Consider the following 23017-nt stretch of genomic DNA (forward strand, 5'->3'; position numbering starts at 1 on the left):
CTCTCCATCCGCGAAATCCACCCTCCTAAATGAGAGAGAGCAGTTTCATCCCATTCTTTCACCACAACTCCACCTCCTCCCCTACACCCCCAATTTTGGGCCGAACGTTCAAAATTCCAAAAATGTGGCCAAGCGCTTCCTGAAGTTGAAACATCCCCTCCTCTGCTCTGGACCATGTCCCATCGTTAACAACTCACACAAAAATAGAGACTGGAGGCAGGACAATGGCACCGCTGGAATCTGCTGCCTGAAGCTTCTTGTTTCACATGGCCTCATAGGAAGGCCAGCCTTGCAGGTGATAAGAACATAGGGAGCTGCCGTATACTGCCTTATGCGTCCCACCAGTGCAAGACATACACTATGGTGGGATGTGGGAGAGGGCCTTCTCTTCTGTGGCACCCCGGTTGTGGAATGCCCTCCCCTTGCAGGCCCGATTGGCACAGACATGAGTTTCATTTCAGCACCAAGTAAAAATATGGCTTTTTACCAAAACGTTTGAGGGCTAAATGCATTCCCTAAAGTAGCACGCTGTTTTAACTGTTCTATTGATTGAGATTTTAATTGGTATTAGCTTGTTTAATGTTTAATATGTTTTAGTTGTTTACATTATTTGTTGTTTGGTGCTGTTTAAATTGATTTTATCTGTACGCCACCCTGAGATCTTAATGATATAGGGCGGGATATAAATGTTTTAAATAAAATAAGAAATATATATACTGAGTCAGACCATCTAGCCCAGTATTGTCAACACTGACCGGCAGCAGCTTCCCAGGGTTTCAGCCTCAGGCAAGATTATTTCCTAGCCCTACTTGGAGATGCCAGGGGTCGAAACTGGGACGTTCTGCATGCAAAGCAGGGGCTCCACCACTGAGCTACGGCCCTTCCTCTGAATACGGGCACATAGGAAGCTATCTTATACTGAGTTCGACCACTGATCCATCTAGCCTAGTACTGTCAACACGGACTGGCAGCGGCTCTCCAGGGTTTCAGGCAGGAGTTTCTCCAGCCCTACCTGGAGATACTGGGGATTGAACCTGGGACCTTCTGCATGCAAGGTGTGGACTCCACCACTGAGCCAATCATCTGACCAGTGCCACAAAGCAAGACGGGGAAATTTCCATGACAGTGGAGCTTGTCTTCTCTGCCCTCTCTCATGAAAATCCAGCAGTTTTTATCCCACAGTTGAGCGCATTCAGCTATCCTCTTACATATGATCTCACAAGACATTGTGAAATATATTAACATCAGGGACATGTTCTCCCTCTCTCTCTCTCTCTCTCTCTCTCTCTCTCACTCTCTCTTATATGTCCCCAGTGTGGAGCACAGGCTTTTCACAAGCCAGCCTCAGGGGACTGAACCGGTCTGTTGACTTACAGCTTTGCTACTTGGCACAATGCCTATTCGTATTGGTTATAAATGAGTTCAGGTCTCCCGTTATGGGCTAATGTCTAGAGCCCTTTGACCTCCCCACGGGCCCCAGGAGGAGTGGCAGTAAATCAGAGCAACAGCATGCCGCTAAGCACTCAGGGAAGCGGGGGGGCTAAATCCCCTTCTTATCCAGCTGCCAAAAAGGATGAGAAAATGTTGGTCCTGCTGTTGCAGTAGATGGATACTCCCTTCAGACCCACCTTTCTGGTTCAAAATATTTCAAACCCAGCTTTATTTTCTTTCTTTCCTTTTTTATTACATATATATCCCATCTTTCTTCAACAGAGGAGCAGAAGGGTGGTGGTGGTGGTGGTGGTGGTGGTGGTTGTTTAGCATCATGAATGTGCATGGTGTTTTACAGGGCATGGGTCTCTGCCCCAAAGAGCTTACAATCTCAAATCCGACACAGAACAAACAACAGAGGAAATGGAGGCAGGGTTAAAAAGGGAAAGAAGGTGTGATTATCTTCATAAACCAAAGACAGCTTTGGCTATTAGGTGGTACAGAAATGTAATAAATGAATGAATTATGCTGCACATACTTAGGTAGGGATGGGTGAGAAATTGGTGGGCTTCTGGGAGGGGCCATAGCTCAGTGGTAGAATACATGCATCATATGCAGAAGGGCCAGATTTAATTCCTGGTATCTCCCCAAAGGGCAGGAAAACCTCCTGCCTGAAACCTGGAAAGCTGCTGCCAGTCAGTGTTGACAATAGTAGACTGGATAGATCGGTGGTTGAACTCAGTATAAGATTTTTTTTTATTATTATTATTATTATTATTATTATTATTTACTTAAAACATTTCTATCCCGCCCTATATCATTAAGATCTCAGGGTGGCATACAGATAAAGTAGCAGTTACAGGAACTCTGAGGGAAAGCGACCATGTTGTACTTGAGTTCTTGGTTCTAAGGGAAGCAAAAGCTGAGTGTAGTCAAACACGTACCCTGGATTTTAGGAAAGCTGATTTTAATAAACTCAGAACAATGATCAGTAAGGTCCCATGGCAAGCGACTCTACCGAGAAAAGGAGTCCAAGATGGGTGGGAGCTTTTAAAAAAGGAAATTCTCAAGGCACAATCACAAACAATTTCAACACGAAGAAAAGGTGGAAGACAGAAGAAGCCAATGTGGCTTCACAAAAAGCTTAGGGATGACCTGAAAACAAAAAAGGACACATATAGGAAGTGGAAAGAAGGCCAAGTAACAAAGGAAGAGTACAGGCAGATAGCACAGAATTGCAGGGATGGCGTCAGGAAGGCTAAAGCTGAGAATGAGCTGAGGTTAGCAAGGGATGTTAAAAACAACAAAAAGGCTTTCTTCAGCTACGTGCATAGTAAAAGGCAGAGGAAAGAAATGGTGGTTCAGCAATTAAATAAGGATGGCAAAACAATAACAGATGACAAAGAAAAGGCAGAGGTGCTCAATTCCTACTTTGGCTCAGTCTTCTCACAAAAGAGGGTCTATGACCCCCCTGGCAAAGGCGAAGTACAGGCTGCAGGGGCAGGATTGCAGCTTGAGATCAATAGGCATATGGTCAAGGAACACCTAATTACTTTGAATGAGTTCAAATCTCCAGGGCCAGATGAACTGCATCCTAGAGCAATCAAGGAACTGGCAGAAGAACTCTCAGAACCGCTGTCTATTCTCTTTGAGAAATCATGGCGGACGGGGGAAGTGCCAGATGACTGGAGGAGGGCTAACGTTGTCCCTATCTTCAAAAAGGGTAAAAAGGAGGAACCTGGGAACTACAGACCAGTCAGTCTGACATCAATCCCTGGGAAAATTCTGGAGCAGATGATAAAGGAATCCATCTGGAAGCACCTTGACAACAATGCCGTGATTACTCGAAGCCAACATGGATTTGTCAAAAACAAGTCCTGCCAGATGAATCTGATCTCATTTTTTGATCAAGTAACCTCCCTTGTAGACCGTGGGAATGCTGTAGACATCATATACCTCGACTTCAGCAAAGTTTTCGACAAAGTGCCCCATGATATCCTGAAGAGCAAACTAGCTCAAAGTGGGCTAGATGAAACGATCCAGTGGATCCACAGTTGGCTATAGAATCGGACTCAAAGAGTGCTTATCAATGGGACCTTCTCAAACTGGGGAGAGGTAACGAGTGGGGTACCGCAGGGCTCAGTCCTGGGCCCAGTGCTCTTCAACATTTTTATTAATGACTTGGAGGAGGAGGTGCAGGGAATGCTGATCCAATTTGCAGATGACACAAAATTGGGCAGGATAGCTAATACTTTGTAAGACAGAAACAAAATTCAAAGTGATCTGGATAGACTGGAGCGCTGGGCAGAAAACAACAGAATGACATTTAATAGGGATAAATGCCAAGTTCTGCACCGAGGAAAAATAAACCAAATGCACAGTTACAAGATGGGGGATACGTGACTCAACCACACTACAAGTGAGAAGGTTCTTGGAATTGTTGTCGATCACAAGCTGAATATGAGCCAACAATGTGATGTGGCTGCAAAAAAGGCAAATGCTCTTTTGGGCTGCATTAATAGAAGCATAGCTTCCAAATCCCGGGAAGTACTAGTTCCCCTCTACTCAGCACTGGTAAGGCCTCATCTGGAGTACTGTGTCCAGTTCTGGGCACCACACTTGAAGAAGGATGCAGACAAACTGGAGAGAGTTCAGAGGAGGGCAACAAAGATGATCAGGGGACTGGAAACAAAGCCCTATGAAGAGAGACTGAAAGAACTGGGCATGTTTAGCCTTGAGAAGAGAAGACTGAGGGGAGATATGATAGCACTCCTCAAGTACTTGAAAGGTTGTCACCAAGAGGAAGGCCAGGATCTCTTCTTGATCATCCCAGAGTGCAGGACACGGAAGAATGGGCTCAAGTTACAGGAAGCCAGATTCCGGCTGAACATCAGGAAAAAATTCCTGACTATAAGAGCAATACGACAATGGAACCAATTACCTGGGGAGGTGGTGGGCTCTCCCACACTGGAGGCCTTCAAGACGAGGCTGGACAGCCATTTGTCAGGGATGCTCTGACTTGGATTCCTGCATTGAGCAGGGGGTTGGACTCGATGGCCTTGTAGGCCCCTTCCAACCCTACTATTCTATGATTCTATAAAATCAATTTAAACAGTATAAAACAATAAATAATTTAAACACCTAAAAACATATTGAACTATTAAACAAGCCACAAGTCAAAACCAGTTAAAACCTAAAACAATAAAACAGTTAAAACAATGTGCTAGGGAAAGCATTTAGCCCTCAAAGGCTTTGGTAAAAAGCCATGTTTTTACTTGGTGCAAAAACAAGACCAATGTCTGTGCCAATTGGGCCTCCAAGAGGAGGGCAATCCACAACTGGGGTGCCACAGCAGAGAAGGCCCTCTCCCACGTCCCACCATAGTGTATGTCTCGTACTGGTGGGACGCAGAGGAGGGCCCCTCCAACAGATGGCTTCCTATATTCCTGTATTCAGAGGAAGGGACCATAGCTCAGCGGTAGAGCCCCTGCTTTGCATGCAGAAGGTGCCAGGTTCAATCCTCAGCATCTCCAGGTAGGGCTAGAAGGAATCCTGCCTGAAGCCCTGCAGAGCTGCTACCAGTCAGTTTTGGTAATACTGAGCTCGATAGACCGACGGCCTGACTCAGGATAAGGCAGCTTCCGATGTTCCTGTGCATTCCAATATAAAAATACCCATTTTGCATGTCCTGGAACTGCTAGTGGAAGGGGATGCATCTTGCCTCTGAAATCCATAGATTCCTGAGATTTGTGCTGAGCTTCTAAGGAAAATCACATGCAGGAGTCCATCTGTATATCTGAAAAACGTGCATGACTAAAAATGCATACCTTTGAAAAATGTGCACAAACACGCTTTCATCCATGTAAAAAGGTGTACAATTGAGAATGCATAACAAGAAAAAGCGTGCGTTTTGAACAATGCACACAACTTTCCAAGCGGGAAAAAAAGAGTCTCACCATCCAGTGTGGGATGAAGACACAATGAGAATGCCAGTAGGAAAACGAGAAGCTCAGCAAAAACGAGACGGACAGATTTGCGCATCCCTAGTTACAGGCATCATTACAGTACTGAATGGGAATTAGGGGGTTGTGCCAAAGTTGGATACTGTTTGTTTGTTTGTTTGTTTGTTGCTTTGCTCCCCTTTATTGTGTGACTAGATCCAGCCACTTGATGCTGCTTGGAGTGCCAGGCCAGAAAAAAGCAGTTGGTGAGAAGAACCAGTGTAGGTATCTGCAGTGGGCCCTGCCAATGTGTTGGAGCCCAGGCCATTGCCCAATGATGCCAAGTGGTGGCGCCAGCCCTGGTCATAAGAATGTAAGAAGAGCCATGCTGCATCAGACCAAGGGTCCATCTAGTCCAGCATTCTCTACACACAGTGGCCAACCAGCTGTCAACCAGGAACCCACAAGCAGGGCATGAGCACAACAGCACCCTCCTGCCCATGTTCCCCAGCAACTGGTGTACATAGGCTCACTGCCTCTGGCATGGAGGTAGCACATAGCCATCAAGACTAATAGCCATTGATAGCCTTTTCCTCCAGGAATGTGTCCAACCCCCTTTTAAAGCCATCCAAACTGGTGGCCATCACTACTTCCTGTGGTAGTGAGTTCTATAGTTTAAGTCTGAGCTGCGTGAAGAGGTCCTTCCTTTTCTCTGTCCTGAATCTCCCACAAATCAGCTTCATAGGATGACCCCATCAGGTTCTAGTATTTTGAGAGAGGGAGAATACTGTATCCTTATCCACATTCTCCACACCATGCACCATTTTGTAGACCTCTCTCATGTCTCCCCTTACCCTCCTTTTTTCCAAGCTAAACAACCCCAGCTGTTGTAACCTTCTCTGATGGGGAGATGCTCCAGCCCCTGGAACATCTGAGTTGCCCTTTTCTGATCTAACTTCTTTTTAGTTCAGCCTGAAAGGATGACTCCTGTTAGCTGCCTTGAAGAATTAAATTTAGCCAAACCACAAGGCTCAGCTTCTTACACTCACCAGATGGAAGCAGCAGGTAAATGCTTCTAACTGGCAGCTGTGGCTCCAGTTAGGGTGTGTGATATAGCAGGCTGAGGAAAGAGGAAGTATGGCAGAGGTGGGACTCCAGGCCTCTTGCATGGGCGACAGTTATGAATGGCCAGAAAGGAGGACATGCATTGCCCCCCCAAAGAGGACACTCTGTGACCAGGTAACCCGTGTCACCTGCATGTTCAGTCTGCAGGGGCTGATAACTATGGATGGGGCTGATAACTATGGATGGGGAACAGGCCTTGTGGTTCTTCATCTTTAAACTGGAATTGGACAGGTCGATGCTTCAAACAGGGGGTGGTCTGGCAGCCCTCCAGACAGAGGACTGTCCTCGGTAAAAGAAGACACCTGGCCACCCTAGGACAGTGCCAATTTCATATTGCTGGTTTTATGTTCTGTTGGATTGTTATTTTTGTGACCATTTATGACTGTTGCCTTCAATAACATATAGATATATCCTATATATGATAGGAGATAAATACAGATATAGATATAATCATATTCGTGTCCAATAAGTGCTTTGAGGGACATGTGATTGAAAAGCAGGTTATAAACAGAATCAGTAAAATGACATTTCTCTTTTGTGGCAAACACAAAAGCATTTTGTGCACCACAAAGGCAAAGCCACAATGGTGGCGGTAATAATAATATTAATAATAATAATAATATCAGTATTTTTAAAAAAATTAATTGCACCTAAAGTAACCCTTCATCTGCTCAGATCAGATGCACACAACATACATTTTTCCTGACCAAGTTTCCATTTAATAAAATCATTTTACATTCAATGGGAGGAAAAAGCCGGCTTATTTGGAAGTAGACATGAATACCTGTTTCATGTCATGGATTTAAAAAAAAAAACCACGGAGACTGTTGTTTACATTCTCCTGCAGAGTTTTGCATCGGCGGGTGCTACACAATCTGTCCCTTATGATAGCTTATCTGTGAGCCACAAGTGTTTTCCCGTTCATTAATCATATGGCACATCATAGCAAAAGATCGCTTTCCTAAAAGGGTTCTTTACTTTGCCTTCCTTCATCCCCACCAGCAGAGATGTCGAAAAAGAAGCCTTCACATCCAATCACAAGGATAAGCTTGTAAAAAGCCAGGCACTTGTGATGTGTGTGTGTATTTGCACATGCGCGTGCATGTGCACCCATAAAACTGTCTAGACAATAAGTACAGTTTCTCTTTCATCCTGGAAGCATATAAAATGCCTTTACATGCACTCTGATGATTTGGGGTGCACAGATATGTACCCCTAAAACAAGTCCAATGCTGGTGTTTCTCCTGCAGAGTGAATCCAGATTTTCTCTGCCTTTGCACTGCATTGGATGGATGAACTAACCGGGGTTCCCCAAACTTTTTCTTTTGTGGGCAGATTTGGAATTTTGAGAGTGTCATGTGTGCTCTCACAAAATGGCTGCCATGAGGGCGCCTTGCCCATTTATAAAATGGCTGTGCATGGCTGGTCACAAAACACTAATTTCCCAGAAGGCAGTCTGGTGAGACTAAAAGAAAAGTAACTTGCTCAAGAACCTAAGTACAACAAGGGATCCTCTGAGCTCCAAGACACAAAGCCACTCTTTTGAACTCACGTGAAGATGGCATTGGAGGGCAGTACTTTGCTTTGCAGTCTACCAGCCTACCAGTTTAAAAAAAAAAAAATGTTTTAATTTTTAAAAAATCTTAAGAAATAAAATACAATTCAGGAGGGGCAGGGAGCTTGGCAGGCACCAAGAGAGGTATCTGTAGTCACATTAATGCTCATGGGCACCATTTTGGAGAGCCCAGTACTAACTAGTGAATCAACCACTCATTTGGTGGTCTATCATGCACTTACCAACCCCTGTAATCTTGTGGCCATTTTACTCTCCAATTGTTGGTCTATGGCAGAGCTGATCCTACCATTAGGCAGAGTGAGCAATTGCTTCAAGCAGAGGATGCTGGGAGGTGGCAGCAAGGTGTTGAAGGAGAGAGCTGTGGGCCATGAGGCCCGCTCTACACTCCACAGCTAGCCTGCTGCCTTCAGGTGTGGTGGAGGAAGCTATTCCATTGCCAGTGTTGAAGAAAGATTCACCTGCCAGTCCAGTCGGCTTTTGTACATGGGAAAGGACACCATTTTGTTCCTTGCCTCAAGCATCAAAATGCCTTGGGCCAGCCAGGGCTCTGGGCTTGAAGCAGGTTGCAAGCAGGGGCTGTGACACCTCAATCTTTTGAGTCTTCGAGCAGCGCCTGCTTTTGCTTGTAGTTTCAAGCTTTGAAAATTTGAGATCAGTGGTGTAGCCCCATTAGCAAAAGTCACAACATCTGGATAATGCTCCTACTCATAATATAAATATATCACATTAAAAATTGTGTCCTGCCTGTTTTTACACATACTTTACACTGAGAAAATGTCTAAAGTCACACCTCCCAGAGTATTATTTTTCCTTTCTGACCACTTCCCCCACCCCCATCACCACAGAGCATCTCAGTGCAATTAATCTGACTCGTAATGGAAAACAGATGAATGTATAAATCACATCCAAATCCTGACCATGTATCTTTGGGGGTGGTGGGTGGGGGGGTGAGTGGTTCATGACTTGAAGCCCAAGAACTTTCCACAATGATAATAAAGCCAAAAATTAACAACTCAGCATGCTTCAGTCAAGGCTGTCAATTGAAGGTTAGGCCTCAAATTAGAGCAGAGGAAAAGAGAGTTATCCTTATAGCCACCGGGCAGGCCCCACAACACAGGATTCTGTGTTTTCTTTAGGAACATAAGACAAGCCGTGCTGGATCAGACCAAGGGTCCATCTAGTCCAGCATTCTGTTCACGCAGTGGCCAACCAGCTGCCCGCAGGAAACCCACAAGCACGACATGAATGCAACAGCACCCTCCCACCCATGTTCCCCTATAACTGGTGTACATAGGCATACTTATGATACTGGAGGGAACGTATAGCCATCAGGACTACTAGGCATTGGTGGCCTTCTCCTCCATGAATTTGTCTGTTCCCCTTTTAAAACCATCCAAGTCAGCAGCCATCAGTACATCTTGTGGTAGTGAATTCTGTAGTCTAAGTATGCACAGTGTGAAGAAGTGCTTCCTTTTACCTGGGCTTCCTTTTCACTGGGCTAATCCATAAACCATGGACAAGGCAAGGCAAGTGGGGGGATGCTCTGGGACGACCTCCCCACAGCCTCCCACAGAGCCAAGAGGAAGCAATGCATCGACTGTTCTGCCACCTTGATTGACAAGGGGATTTCAAGCTTGCTACACAGTCAGCTTTAAGCCAGTCCACAGAACAAAGAGTAAGAGACAGAGAAACAAATCTCACATGATCTGGAGAACTCTGTCAGCTGACTTCAAGCCAATGGCGACCCGCCAGGATCTACTAAAGCTCTAACATCCATGCCTGTTTCTCATTCTCAGCCACTCATCCTTGGGAGATGCTGCTGAACAGATTCGACTCAACTCACCCTGCCCTCCTCCTCTGCCTCCTTCTTCTGAATCTGACTGCCAGCCAGGATCAGCCCAGGACACTTTGCTATCTTAGGCAAAGGACAAGATGGTGGGAGAGGCCATGTATGAACTGCCAAAAAAGTGCAGGTGCTCATCATGACAGGCACCATAACTATCCCCTCCTAGGAGAGTCCAAAAATGCAGGCAGCTGTGTTGATTCAAACTTCATAGAATCATAGAATCATAGGGTTGGAAGGGGCCTTCAAGACCATTGAGTCCAACCCCCTGCTCAATGCAGGACGCCTGATTCCCAGGCAGTCTCCCATCCAAGTACTAACCAGGGCTGACCCTGCTCAGCTTCCAAGTTCAGACAAGATCAGGCACATCCAGCCAACTTGTTTCAGCAGTTTTCATCTCCACCATCTTGAACGCCCATTGAAGACCAAGCCACCACAAAAATATGTTGCATTACAACAGGGATAGCTCACAACAATATAATGGGATTCTTTGCACATGATGGTGGCAAATCTTGGGTTAATTAATTAATCCAGGATTTGCCACAGCATATGCCAGGTGCGTTCTGCAGCCATTTTGAATATTCAACCCCTGATTGGACCAAAAGGGAGTTGCTATGTGACATTCAAACTCAAACACTATACACTAATCATGGGTTAAGCAATCCAGTTAACCTACAATCAGTAGTCATTGTTGCTGGGAAAATCCACTTCTCCCCCAGCTACTGTGAGGATTGCAGCTAAACTCAGAGGAAACAGGGGAGTCCAAAGGGGGGTGGCAGATGATATTATCATCCCTATTAATAAAAATGTCCTGGTGCTTTGACTGTCTGAGCCCTGGCTCCACTACAACACTGCTGCTGAGACAACTGCAACCTAGACTCCCCCCACAATAGAAAAGTGCTGCTAAGATTGACCCAGGCTGGGGGGGGGGGGGCAGGGAAAACACTAGGGATGTTGGAGAAATCCGCAACAGAACCAAATGAGTTTGGATTTTCATTAATCCAACCTGTGGATTCCGCAGCAGACTGGCTCTCCCCCTGCTGGGCAAGTTCCACAGACTTGCAGATCACTTTTTGAACCTTCAGGAATTTTGCACAAATTTCCTCATAGAGAATGATAGGCTAAAGTGTGAAAATAAGCATTTGGGGGGATTTGCACATTTTTGCATATGTGAATTTGCACAAATTTGGAAACTAAACAAATCCAGCTCTCTTGATGGGTAGATGATAGAATGACAGACAACTTTCCTTAATTTTGCGCAAATTTAGTAATAGAAACATATGCCCAAAAAAAATTTGAAATGTGCCAAAAATGTGCATTTTCCCTGAAGGCTAAATCGTGAAAATTCGCATTCGGGGGGAATTTGCACATCTGCAGGTTGCGGATTTGCACAAGTGCGACTCTGTACAAGTGAGAATTTGCACAAATTCAGAAACTCTAAAAAAAGTCTGATTCTGCCAAAGTGCGGATGTCGGAACCGAAGGTGCCTGACAGTCTATGAAATGCAGATGGAACAGATTTTATGCATCCCTAGCCCATACACCCTTTTGCCTTCATCCCCACCCCCACTGGAATGCAGCCCCCAAGTGATTCTCTAAAACTGAATCTGGCCCTCAGCCAGAAAGAATTTCCCCACCTTTGCTTTAATGTACCGCAATGGAACATATACTGAGGTTTAAAAGAAGGCATACAATCGAGTGACAGCACAATCCTATGCATGTCTATTCAGACCTAAGTCCCATTGAGATCAATGGGGCTTACTCTCAGGTACATGGGTAGAGATTGCAGCCTAAATCTATGAAAAAGCTGGTGATAAATCAACCAAAGAATCCTCCATTGTTGACAGCGCTACCATGAATCTCTGTACAAGCTCTTAATATACCGGTCAACAACCTGCAGCCTCTACTACCAAACTGAACGTTCATAGTGCTGCCATCTCCCAAGGGATGTTTCCTTCTTACTTAAAATGTCAATCCTTTTGGTTTACAGTCGGATTGGGGAGAAGGAGTGGGTGAAGAATGTGTAAAAGGAACGAGCAACAATATTGCCCCTTGTGGGTGGTTTGATTGCCTTAGGGGCTAATATCTCAGTTTATAGACTGCTGCCCACTCCTTTCGTTTTGATGGGAAAACAACCTAGCGGGATTTAAATTATACGAAAGGGTTCTCTACCTCTGGAGCATAAAGCCTGAACTTTGGGAGTTGATCTAAGAGAGAAAGAGCTTTCTAAATGCCTCCTTAATAAATATGACACAGTGACTCCAAGTGTGTTTATAGAGGTCTAAGATGGGGGAGGAGGGTTTGTATCTGTTTTCGTAAAGTGCAAAATCAAGGCTAGCTTACAGCACCCAAGAGATCAGAAGCTGCAGTGAAGGCCACCCATCTGGAAAGCAGCTGATTGTTACCTAAACGCCCATCCCAGGCCTTGCTTCTCTCCCCACACTCCATCTTTATGATCCCACGTCAGGGTAAGAAAGGGAGTTTATGAAAGACTAACAGCAAGTCTTGTACAGACCATAACTTGGTGGATCAACAAACATGGCTATAAATTAGCAAGAAGAAAGGACCCGAGGGGATCGTCTCTGAACTGCGGTCCCACATAAGTCAGCAATTTTTTAAACATTGTAATCTAAAGTTTCAAATCAATTGTGTCTAGAAACCTGAGTCTCCAAAGGAAGAAACTGGATGGGGTGGACCCAATAGAGCATACACAGGGGAAAAATGAGAAAACTAGCAAAATCATGCGGTTTGAGGGGCCTCGCATCGAATTACTCTTTGGTTGGGATGGTTTCAATCTGCTGTCTCCCCAACTCGGGCAGCCAAAGAGCCAGGAAAGAATCCTGCCTGAAACCTTGGAAAGCCACTGCCAGGCAGTGTCGACAATACTGAGCTAGATTAGGGTGGCCGCTTGTGAATCGCTAAAAAAGAGGACTGTGGTGTTCCTGCCTGGATTCCACCTTTTCCCCAGCCTCCTCCTCAGAAACTGAGAACCTAACCCCTCAGGAACACCTGCTTTCACTTTGGGACAGCTGTACCCACTGTCCCACAAGCTTCATCCCTTTTAGTTTTACCCTCTCTGGGTTCTAGAGAAACGCAATATGCTCAATTGGTTCTCTCTTTCAATTTCTAAGTGCTGAGGCAACATTTCTAGATGTGCATGTCTTTTGAGGAGTTACCTCAACCTTTCCATCTTGGCCTCTGAGGTGATCTATTAACACCAATTTTAATTCATCCACTGACTTTCCCTCATAAGGGAGATTCAAACTCTTACATTTATCTAAGAGTCCTTCTTTTCTCATGCTCAAACACTCCATTTTTCCCTCAGAATTTTCTTTCCCCAGACATAGTTACTACTTGGGTTTTCTTGGTTTAAGGACCGCTATTTTGTTACCCCAGGGCACACTTTCTTCCGCATCACCTCCTGTGAGTAAAAATGTCTCAGACACTTTATTATTCTGTGGATTAAGAATAAGGAAATAAAACCTCTTTATTTCAGACCCCTTTATTTCTGATCCTGCCACCACTTGTGACCACCTGTGAGGTAATAAAACACGCTTTTTTGGTATCCCGATGCTGCCACCATTTGTGGCGTTCCTGACGGTTTTGGTTCTCAGTCTCAGAGGCGCAGGCTAGAGAAAAGATAGAACCCAGGCAGGAATGCCACAAGGACGTGCATCACCCAAAACAGAGGACAAAAGAAGACACTTGTTTGCAAAAAATGTGCATGTGCTTATTTATATGTATAGACTAGAGGCAAATTTGCAAAATAATGAGTGGAATTTAAATAGGAATACAGGACATTTCACCATCAGTGCTGGCTGCAGGTTTTGGGGGGCTTTTGGGCAAGACACCCTCAATGGGTCCCCTTCCTCAGTGAGTTTACCTACTCACTGCCTTTATCACTGGCAGCTATTGCTCCTCACCTTTTTCTCACCAGTGCTACCACTTGCTTTCTTGACAGGCAGATCCAGTAAGCAAACAGGCAGGGTCACTCTTGACAGTGGGCCCCTCCTGGGGTGTGGGCCCTTGGTAAGGGCCCAACCATACCTACCCTTGGAGCTGACCATGCTCACCATAGTGTGGAAGACTGTGACCAGGTGGCCTTGCTCAAGCTGCTTTCCAGGTGCTCTTGATGGAAGGAGCCTTCCTTCTGATGGTTCTTTATCTTTGGACTGGATTTGGACCAGACTGCCCTTCAAACAGAGGACACCTTCAAACAGAGGACAGTCTTCAAATAGAGAACTGTCCTTCAAATAGAGAGCAAATAGGGGGGAAGGAGGACACATGGCTGCCCTAGGACCAGTGGCCCAGTTCAGTATAAGGCATCTTTCTGTATTCCTGTGGCTTCCATTCCTTTTTAGCAATTTTTCCAAATGATGTCAACAGCCCCTTGTGCAGAAGAAGATGAGAAATTGGGACTGCACCCACTATTCCAGACCTCCATGCATTCAGCTGAAGGTGTACATGTTGCATGTGCTCAGACTCTGTACACATGATCGGGGACACTGCAGTTTGTTGAATGCATGATGGTTGAGGGGGGACAGCAGACATGATCCTCCTTCCCACAGGCATTTAATGTACACTTTGGGGCATGTGAGAAGGGCCATAAAAACATAAGAAGAGCCCCTCTGAATCAGACCAAGGGTCCATCTCATCCAGCATTCTGTTCACACAATGGCCAACCAGCTGCCCATGGGAAGCCCTCAAGCAGGACCGGAGTACAATAGCACCCTCCCACCCATGTTCCCCAACAATTGGTGTACATAGGCATACTGCCTCTGACACTGGAGACAGTAGCCTACTGGAGGTGGCATGTAGCCATCAGCCACTGATAGCCTTCTCCTTCCAAATTTGTCTAACCCCCTTTTAAAGACATCCAAACTTCATTCTTTCAGTATCTCAGTGTTCAAAGGACACAGACATCTTTCTGCCTCTCTCCAAATGGAGTGGCTGGATTGGGCCCAGTGGAAGGATCAGGGCTGTGCAATCACCTCTGAAGGAATTACTCACAGGACCGTACTGATGTGAAAAGGAGCCAGCTACGTTTGACAAGACCAAGAGCCATCAGCTCCCTGCTATTTTCTTCCAGGATAAGAGAACGTGTATGCCAGAACAGAGTTATTTCTGGTGGGTGGAATTTAGAGCCACATGGAGACAATAGACCAGATCATATACCCCTAAAATTGCATCATGCTCCAGATGATCAGCATCTTTCTCCAAAATCAATGATAATCCACTTCCACTTCCTCTTCAGCTGGAAGAGATTTTGTTTCCAATGGAAGCTCTGATGCCTTACATGCGGAAGGTCTCAGGTGTTGGAAAGACTGCTGTGACTTACAGCAGAGTTGCTTTATACAGAGAAAGTGTGGTAACACAGCATTTAGTATTGGAGGCAATGAGAGCAAGCTAGAGCCAATTTAAAAGAAATTCAAATCAACTTACTTTATTAGTGCTTTTATACACGTTATCAGAGTGTGTATTTTATATACACTGCATAACTACAAGTACCCCCTAATGCTAGGTGTGTGAGTGTAAGTGAGCAAAGGCATGAGGTACGGTTACTTGCTTCCTTCAAGAAGAATGCCACGTGGCACTTGTTGCAGAAGCAAGAAGAGAAAGGAAGAGGAAGGGGATGGAGCAGAAAAAAGGAACTGATCAAGCTACAGGATATTCTCTATCGCCCCCTAGTGTCTGGAAGAATGCAGAGTTGTTTCTATTATCCAACATCAGGTTCAGTCCTTGACATCTCCGGGTAAAAATAACATCTGATGGGGAAGTATCATTGCCAGTTAGAATACACCGGGCCTGCAGAACTTCAGCCCTGGGGTCCAAATCCAGCACAGAACCTCATTCCTGGGGTCCCAATCCAGCCCTGTAGCATTCTCCAGATACCCATGCCACAGCAATCTCAGAGGGTGTTCTCCATACAGGCACCCCAACTGTGGAAACCCCCCTTCATATACAGACAACACCAATTCTTACAGGCTTTCTACGCCACTTTGTTAACCTAGGCTTTCGACTGAACTTTTCTCTTTTGTTGCATTGTGGAAATCGTTATTTATCTCTTCCTATTCCCCCTTGTTTATGTGTGTGTTTTTAGTCAATGCTGTATTATTTTACTTTTATTGTTTGTACCCCATTTTGAAGTTATTTTATACTGAAAAGTGGGTAGGAAATGTTTTAAATACTGGGCTGGATGGATGGACAAATAATCTGACGTGAAAGACAATTGATATATTCTTGATTCATTCATGATGATTATTCCTATCCTGCTTTGGGGGATAATACCCTTCCAACGGGGCTTACCATGAACAGAACTTCCCTTCTGCAAGCAGATTTCCCCCTACTTGGGCAAGCTGAGGAAAAAGCCGGAGGCTTGGCAAGCAACAGGTTCTAAACACATCACCAACTCATTTACAGTGAGAGATGGAGCTGTAGCTTAATTGAAACAACCCCAAAAGCAGGTGAAATACAGCCACGAGCGAGATCTGTTAGCAGCACCTGTCATGCAAACACATTTTTTTACATGGATACTTGATATCGGGAGGTGGAATGTAACCATTTGATCAAGTCTAAGGCTGTCTGATGGTGGCAGCTTCCCAGATTTTGCTCCCATTATATCACGGCACCTGGGTTTTTTGTTGGCCTCCTTCTCCTGGGTGCTTCCTTTATACCCATTCAATGTCAGTCTCCAAAACAACCTTATGAGTGCACCAAGCATCCTTGGGAATCTCCCAAGCCCCACATCTCAGCAAAGCTGCCCACTGCTGATAGCTGGAGGCAACTGCCTCTGCTGCTCTGTCTCTTCACCACTGCCGCCCTCTCTGGGGAACCAAAGGGTGACTGGTAAAGTAGTGTTACATTTTGAAATACAGAGGCTTATCTTGACAATCCCTGTAGCCATGACCCCAAAGAGGGTAAAAAAATGCAGGCAGCTGTGCCGATCCACATACCATCAAACCATTGCTAGCAGTTTTCATCTCCACCAGGAGCACATCTTTTGTAAAGCAAATGGGTCTTCATTGCCAAAATTACAACAGGATCTAAAGGACTCTCAGGGCTTGTGTAACCATCCCTCGACATCCCAAAGTGCTGGAGAGAGTTTCCTTCCTGTTTCATTGACTCGTCAATTGTCATCAAATCAGCACAGCATGAGCTGATGTTATTGACACGCCAGCCATGTTGAAAGAGGACATCTGTCTGTAAAGATCCCCCCGCTGCCTCGCTGAAGTGGACTTGCTTTTAGTGCTAACAACTGTTCTTCAGATAATTTTCAATTGCTAAAGCAGATACATTGGCAGCCCACCTTTGATTCTAGCTGCTTCATTTTCAGGAATCTGGTGACTGTTTTAGAAAGCGGGGCTTCTCCCAGATAGCCCCATGATGACATTGCCAGTTGGATCCATCCGGTGTCAAACTCACATGACGGGACACAGAAGAGACGTTGCCAGTCATGTGGACTTTTCTGGTTGCCCCCTGATATAAAGGTTTACCTTTCGTGGCCTTCCCTTCCGCATGATGCAGCAACAGCCGCTTCAAAAGGTGGCTTGGAAAAGGGAGTTAGACAAACACACAGAGAAGAGATATATTTGTTATTTATTCATTTACATCCATTTGTATAACACACAGTGAACCATGGCTTCTGGGTGGTGAACAGCAAACGTTTGAAAACCATCAAAACAGTCAAGAGAAGCTGCAAAAAAATTCAAACAGTGTGGTGTAGTAGCTAGAGAGTTGGACTGGGAGTCAGGATATCCGAGTTCTAGTCCCCACTAGGCCATGGAAGCTCACTGCTGCCAGTCACAGACTCTCAGCCCAACCTACCTCATAGGGTTGTTGTGAGGATAAAGGGCGTTTCTACATCAGCCTAAAATCTTGCATTTAAAATGGGGCTTTCTGCTTCCATTTTAAATGCAGGATCATGACAACTCCCTTTTCCACCCGCTTCCTTTTCCACCCTCCCCACACTCCCCCCACTTCTCCCTGTATCTGAGTCTTCCATTATCTTTCATTGATCTCACTCCTCTTCTTGCTGCTTTTCCTCTTTTCAGGGAGGGAACTCAAGCAGAACACAACGGGGTAATTTGATAGCTCATTATATGCAATCTGTTTAAAAACAGAACAAAGGGCATTTAGAGCAGGAGATGCCCTGGAGGTTCACAGCATCATGTAAAGAGCCTGCAAACTTCCGTGAAGGAGCAATCTTAATCGCAGGATAAAAGCTACATGTGAAGAAAGTCAGAAGAGAGAGCAGGAGGATTATGTACACCACCTTGGGTTCCTTAAGGAGGAAAAAAGGTGGGATACAAATGTACTAAATAGATTAAATAAATAAATAAACAGAATAAAAACAACCACAGTACAAACCTAAGAAAGCAATAATGTGACCAGTGCTGGCTCCAGGTTTTTGAGGACCCTTGGGCAAGAAGCCCCTGATGGGCCCCCTCCCTCAGTGAGGGTGCAATCCTATGCATGTTGAGACAGAAAAAAGCCTACAATCCCCAGCATGCTCCCTCTCCCCCCTCTCTTTCTCCCTCTTCCTCCCTCCTTCTCTCTCTTCCCCCCTTTCCCCCTCTTTCTCCATCTCTCTCTTTCTCCTTCTTCCTCTCTCCTTCTCCCTCCTTCTCTCTCTTCCCCCTCTTTCTCCCTCTCTCTCTTTTTCCCTCTTCCTCCCCCTTCTCCCCCTTCTCTCTCTTTCCCCCTCTTTCCCCCTCTCTCTCTTTCGCCCTCTTCCTCCCTCCTTCTCCCTCCTTCTCTCTCTTTCCCCCTCTCTCTCTTCCCCGGTTTCTATCTCTTTCTCTTTCTACTTCTCCCTCTTTCTCCCTCTTTCCCCCTCTTTCTCTCTTTTTCTCCCTCTTCCTCCCTCTCTCTCTTTCCCCCTCTTTCTCTCTCTTTCTCCCCCCTCTCTCTTTCCCACCCTTTCTCTCTCTCTTTCTCCTTCTCCTTCTTTCCCCCTCTCTCTCCGCCACCCACCCTGAGAATTGGCTGTGTTTTGATTACTTGGAAAGGGAAGATCTGTTTGGTCTCCCTTCTCTCTTTTCAAAAACAGCTAGAGAGGGCGGAGGAGCCATCCTTAACTCACCCGCACAAGCACACAAGCCACGGCCTTTGGTCTGACTTCTGCTTAATTAGCTCTGTGCCTAATTAGCAACAGGCTCCCCTCCGTTATTCTGAAACTGTAGCTGCTGCCCATTCACTGGAGGCCATCAAAAGGCTTGTCAGAAGAATGCCGGATGCTTTCCATCTGGCCTGTACAGCAACCCCTTTTCCCCCCTTATGTTAAAATACACACACACCTAGGGCAGCCTCCCCCAACCTAGCACCCTCCAGATATGTTGGCTATAACTCCCATTCTCCCCCACCAGCATGAGAGAGGATGGGAGTTGTAGTCCAACACATCTAGAGGGCACATGGTTGGGAGGCTGCTGTAAGGATGCTAAAATTAGCGAAACTTTCTGGATCTATTTCCAATCACCTTATCAATGGGATTCCACCAAATGGACATCTTCTTAGATGAGGCATAACCTTTCGCTGCAAAAAGCGAAACGCTCCTAGTAGGGCATTTCTTTTACTTAAAGGATGCTCTAGGTTTTCGGTGTCTGCTTTTTTAATCAACTGCCTTTTAAACCAGTTTAAAAGATGTTAAGCTTACCCACACCTCAAGCTAGAGGCCTTTGGGGGAATGTGGAAGGAAAGCATGCAAAAGCGTTCTGCTTATTAAATCGCTACGGTACAATTTATACTGTCAGAAAATATTAGAAGGTAGTATTCTCTTCTGAGAGCGGGGAGGGGTCCACAGAAGAGAAGCCTTGCTTGATCAGACCAACAGTTCATTTAGTGCAAGGGTAGGATACCTGGTGCCCTCCAGCTGTTTGAAGACTACAACTCCCATTCATCCCCAGCCAGCATGGCCAATGGTCAGGGATGATGTGGATTGTAGGCTACCCCCAAACTAGTGACTGTGTGTGTGATGTGTGAGAATGCATGTGTCTGTGCCTGTGTATGTGTGTGTGGTGTGTGTGCATGAAATAAAGAGTGTGGATGGCCCCCGTCCAGTTTCTGCTTTGGCTCCAGCCATTCCTTCCATGTGGGCCCTGGAAGCTTAGTCAAAAGGACAGAGTGGCCCTCAGGCTGACAAACGTTCACTGCCCTCTGATATAGTCCAACATCCTGTTTACCCCAGCAGACAACCAGATGCCTCCAGGAACCTACAAGCAGGACAGGAAAGCAGTTGTCCTCTGCCATCATGCCTCCTTAGCAAGAGGTCTTCAGAGGCAGCCTACCTCTCAATATAGAGGTTGCATATGGCCATCAAGACTAGTAGCCATGCCATTGCCAAACTTACCCTCCATGCATTGGTCTCAATCATCTTGGGTAGCACCGTTAGAGTTCTGACTGGTTCTGACTGAAACTCAGAGCAGATTCACTGTCCCATTGAGATTGGAGCCACCAGCCTCCACTGGTCTAATCCCTTTTATTATTTATTTATTTATTCATTCATTCATTCATTACATTTATATTCTGCCTTTTTTCCTCCTTAAGGAACGCAGTAAGAGTTTGATGCATGGTTTTGGGCCCCATCCATTTTGGCTTTGGCCCTGTCCCCTTTGCCTTCAGCTCCACCCTCCACTGGAACACACGGCCCATGAAAGCTTCTTGGAAATGGAGTTCAGCCCTCAGGCTGAAAGAGGTTCAACACCCTTGCATTAAAGCGTGCAACTCTCCTTTCAAGCTACAGCTCCCAGTCCCATATTCCAAATGATGGCGCCATCTTCCCCTCCCTCTGCTGCAGCTTTTGTTTTGCCCTGAATTGGGGCCACCTCTATACCTCCTCAAAATCCAACCACATCCAAGGCTTGGGACTTGACCCTAACAGAGAAATCAGCCTTCCCCAGCCTGATGCTCTGCAGATATTTTGGACTGCAATTCCCATCATTTCCAGCCACCATGGCCATCGGAGGGCACAAGTGTTGGGAAAGGCCAAGATAGATAGATTACAAATGGATAGGTGGAGATATTGGGTTACCAGAAGAGGTCCCCAAGGGGCAGGAAGCTCTCCTGGTCCATATATAAGACTGAAGGGGTGTGGGCTGGGGTGTTTCATCCAGCTCTCTTTCTCAGACATGAATGGCAACCCGCAAATAATAAGTGTGCCGTCAAACCGCACAGAAGTTCTTTACATCACTTTGAATCCAAGGCACACTTCTGGCATTGCAGAACTTAACCATAACGTTTTGCTCCACAAGCAGCAGGGCATTATCACAGTTATTTCAGAACACAGTACGGTTTGTTTTTATAGTGTACCAGTTTCCCATCTTGGCAGGGTCCCCTGTTTGGGCTCCCCGCTAGGGGGTGGCAGGAAATCAGGCCCAGAGCATTGCCTAGTCTGGCTGTCCAATACTGTCTAACATGCCCTCTGCTTGGCTGCCCCATGGCACATGGTGGCCAGGTGTCCTCTTTTACACAGGACAGTCCTCTGTTTGAAGGGGAACCAGAGGATTGGCTTCTATTTTGAAGGCAACTTCTATTAGAAGGACCATCCAATCCAAGTGCAGTTTAAAGATAAAGAACCCTCAGAAAGGTGGGTCTTGAACTTATCCATCAACAGCACCTGGACAGCAGACTGAGCAAAGCACACAAGTCACCTGGTCACAGTCTTCCACCCTATGGTGAAATGTCCTGCATTTCTATTCAAATTGAGCCGGTGTGGTGTAGTGGCTAGAGTGTTGGACTAGGAGTCGGGAGACCCAGGTTCTAGTCTCCACTCAGCCATGAAGCTCGCTAGGTGACTTTGGGCCAGTCACAGACTCTCAGCCCAACCCACCTCACAGGGTTGCTGTTGTGAGGATAAAATGGAGAGGAGGAGGATCATGTACGCCGCCTCAGGTTCCTTGCAAGAGGAAAAAAGGCGGGGTATAAATGCAATAAATAAAAAATACATAAATTATGATAATTTCACCATTTGGCATCTATATTTATTTATTTATTTAAATACTTGTATACTGCTTAATAAGGCCTGGCGTGCTATGGTCCATTGGGTCACGAAGAGTTGGACACGACTTAACGACTCAACAACAACAAATACTGCTTAATATAGTAAAAAAAATCCTAAAGCAGTTTGCATTAAATCAGCATCTGCAAATTTTATTATGCCAATTTAATGCCAACTATTAACCAGCAAAAAAAAGACAGTCCCTGCCCACAGGTTCACAATCTAAAAAGACACACAAGGAAAAAGAGATGGGGAGGGAAGAGGACAAATTATGGTCCTTTTTGTCCTTTTTTGGGGTGATAACTTTCCTCTCTTTTGGCCATTTATAAGTGGCCACCCTATCTCCTCTTATCTGTCTGTATGCAGCTTACGCTTCTGCTACCAATACCTAAACCAGCCTCTCTCCCGTTGTTATAGGATGTAGAGAATATGGATGCACGGTGCAGCGGGAGACGCAACTAAGCTTTCCATCTTCCAGAATTTCAGGTGCTCCGGCGGAGGCGTGTTGTCAGCTGAAATGGACACAGCCAAGCTGTCAGGAAACATCGTTCCTGGTTTCGCCAGGAAACAAAATACATCCAGCCCCTAATGAGGGAAGACACCAGCTGTGCTAAGCCCAGGGGGTTCCCTCTAGTTGTTTATTCCCCTTCCCCACCAGTCCCCAAAACACAACAAAAAACCATCCAGCCTTCATCTGCCAGTCCCTAAAGAGAGGGGAATTTGTTTAGCTCCCTACCGGAGCCAGATCCTGTTGGTGCCAGAATGACAGATGAGCGAGCGATGTGAGTGACATTCCGATGCTCTTTCAATTAGCAGGGTGGGCTCCCCCCCTGCCTCCCTCTTCCCACTCCTCTCTTCCACCTTGAAGGCCTTTCCATCCTCCATTCCTTTCACAATGGCCCCCGTAAAGGCTGATTAGTGGGAGATTCAGGACAGAGAAAAGGAATGGAGAATGTTCTTCACACAGCACAGAGTGAAACTATGGAATTCGCTACCACAAGATGTAGTGATGGACGCCAACTCAGATGGCTTTAAAAGGGGGTTAGACAAATTCATGGTGGAGAAGGCTCTCAATGGCTGCTAGTCCTGAGGGCTATGTGCTACCTCCAG

This window comes from Heloderma suspectum, chromosome 13 (assembly GCF_057233095.1).
Source record: "Heloderma suspectum isolate Gila_16-S chromosome 13, 16-S_ref, whole genome shotgun sequence".
Lineage (NCBI taxonomy): Eukaryota > Metazoa > Chordata > Lepidosauria > Squamata > Helodermatidae > Heloderma > Heloderma suspectum.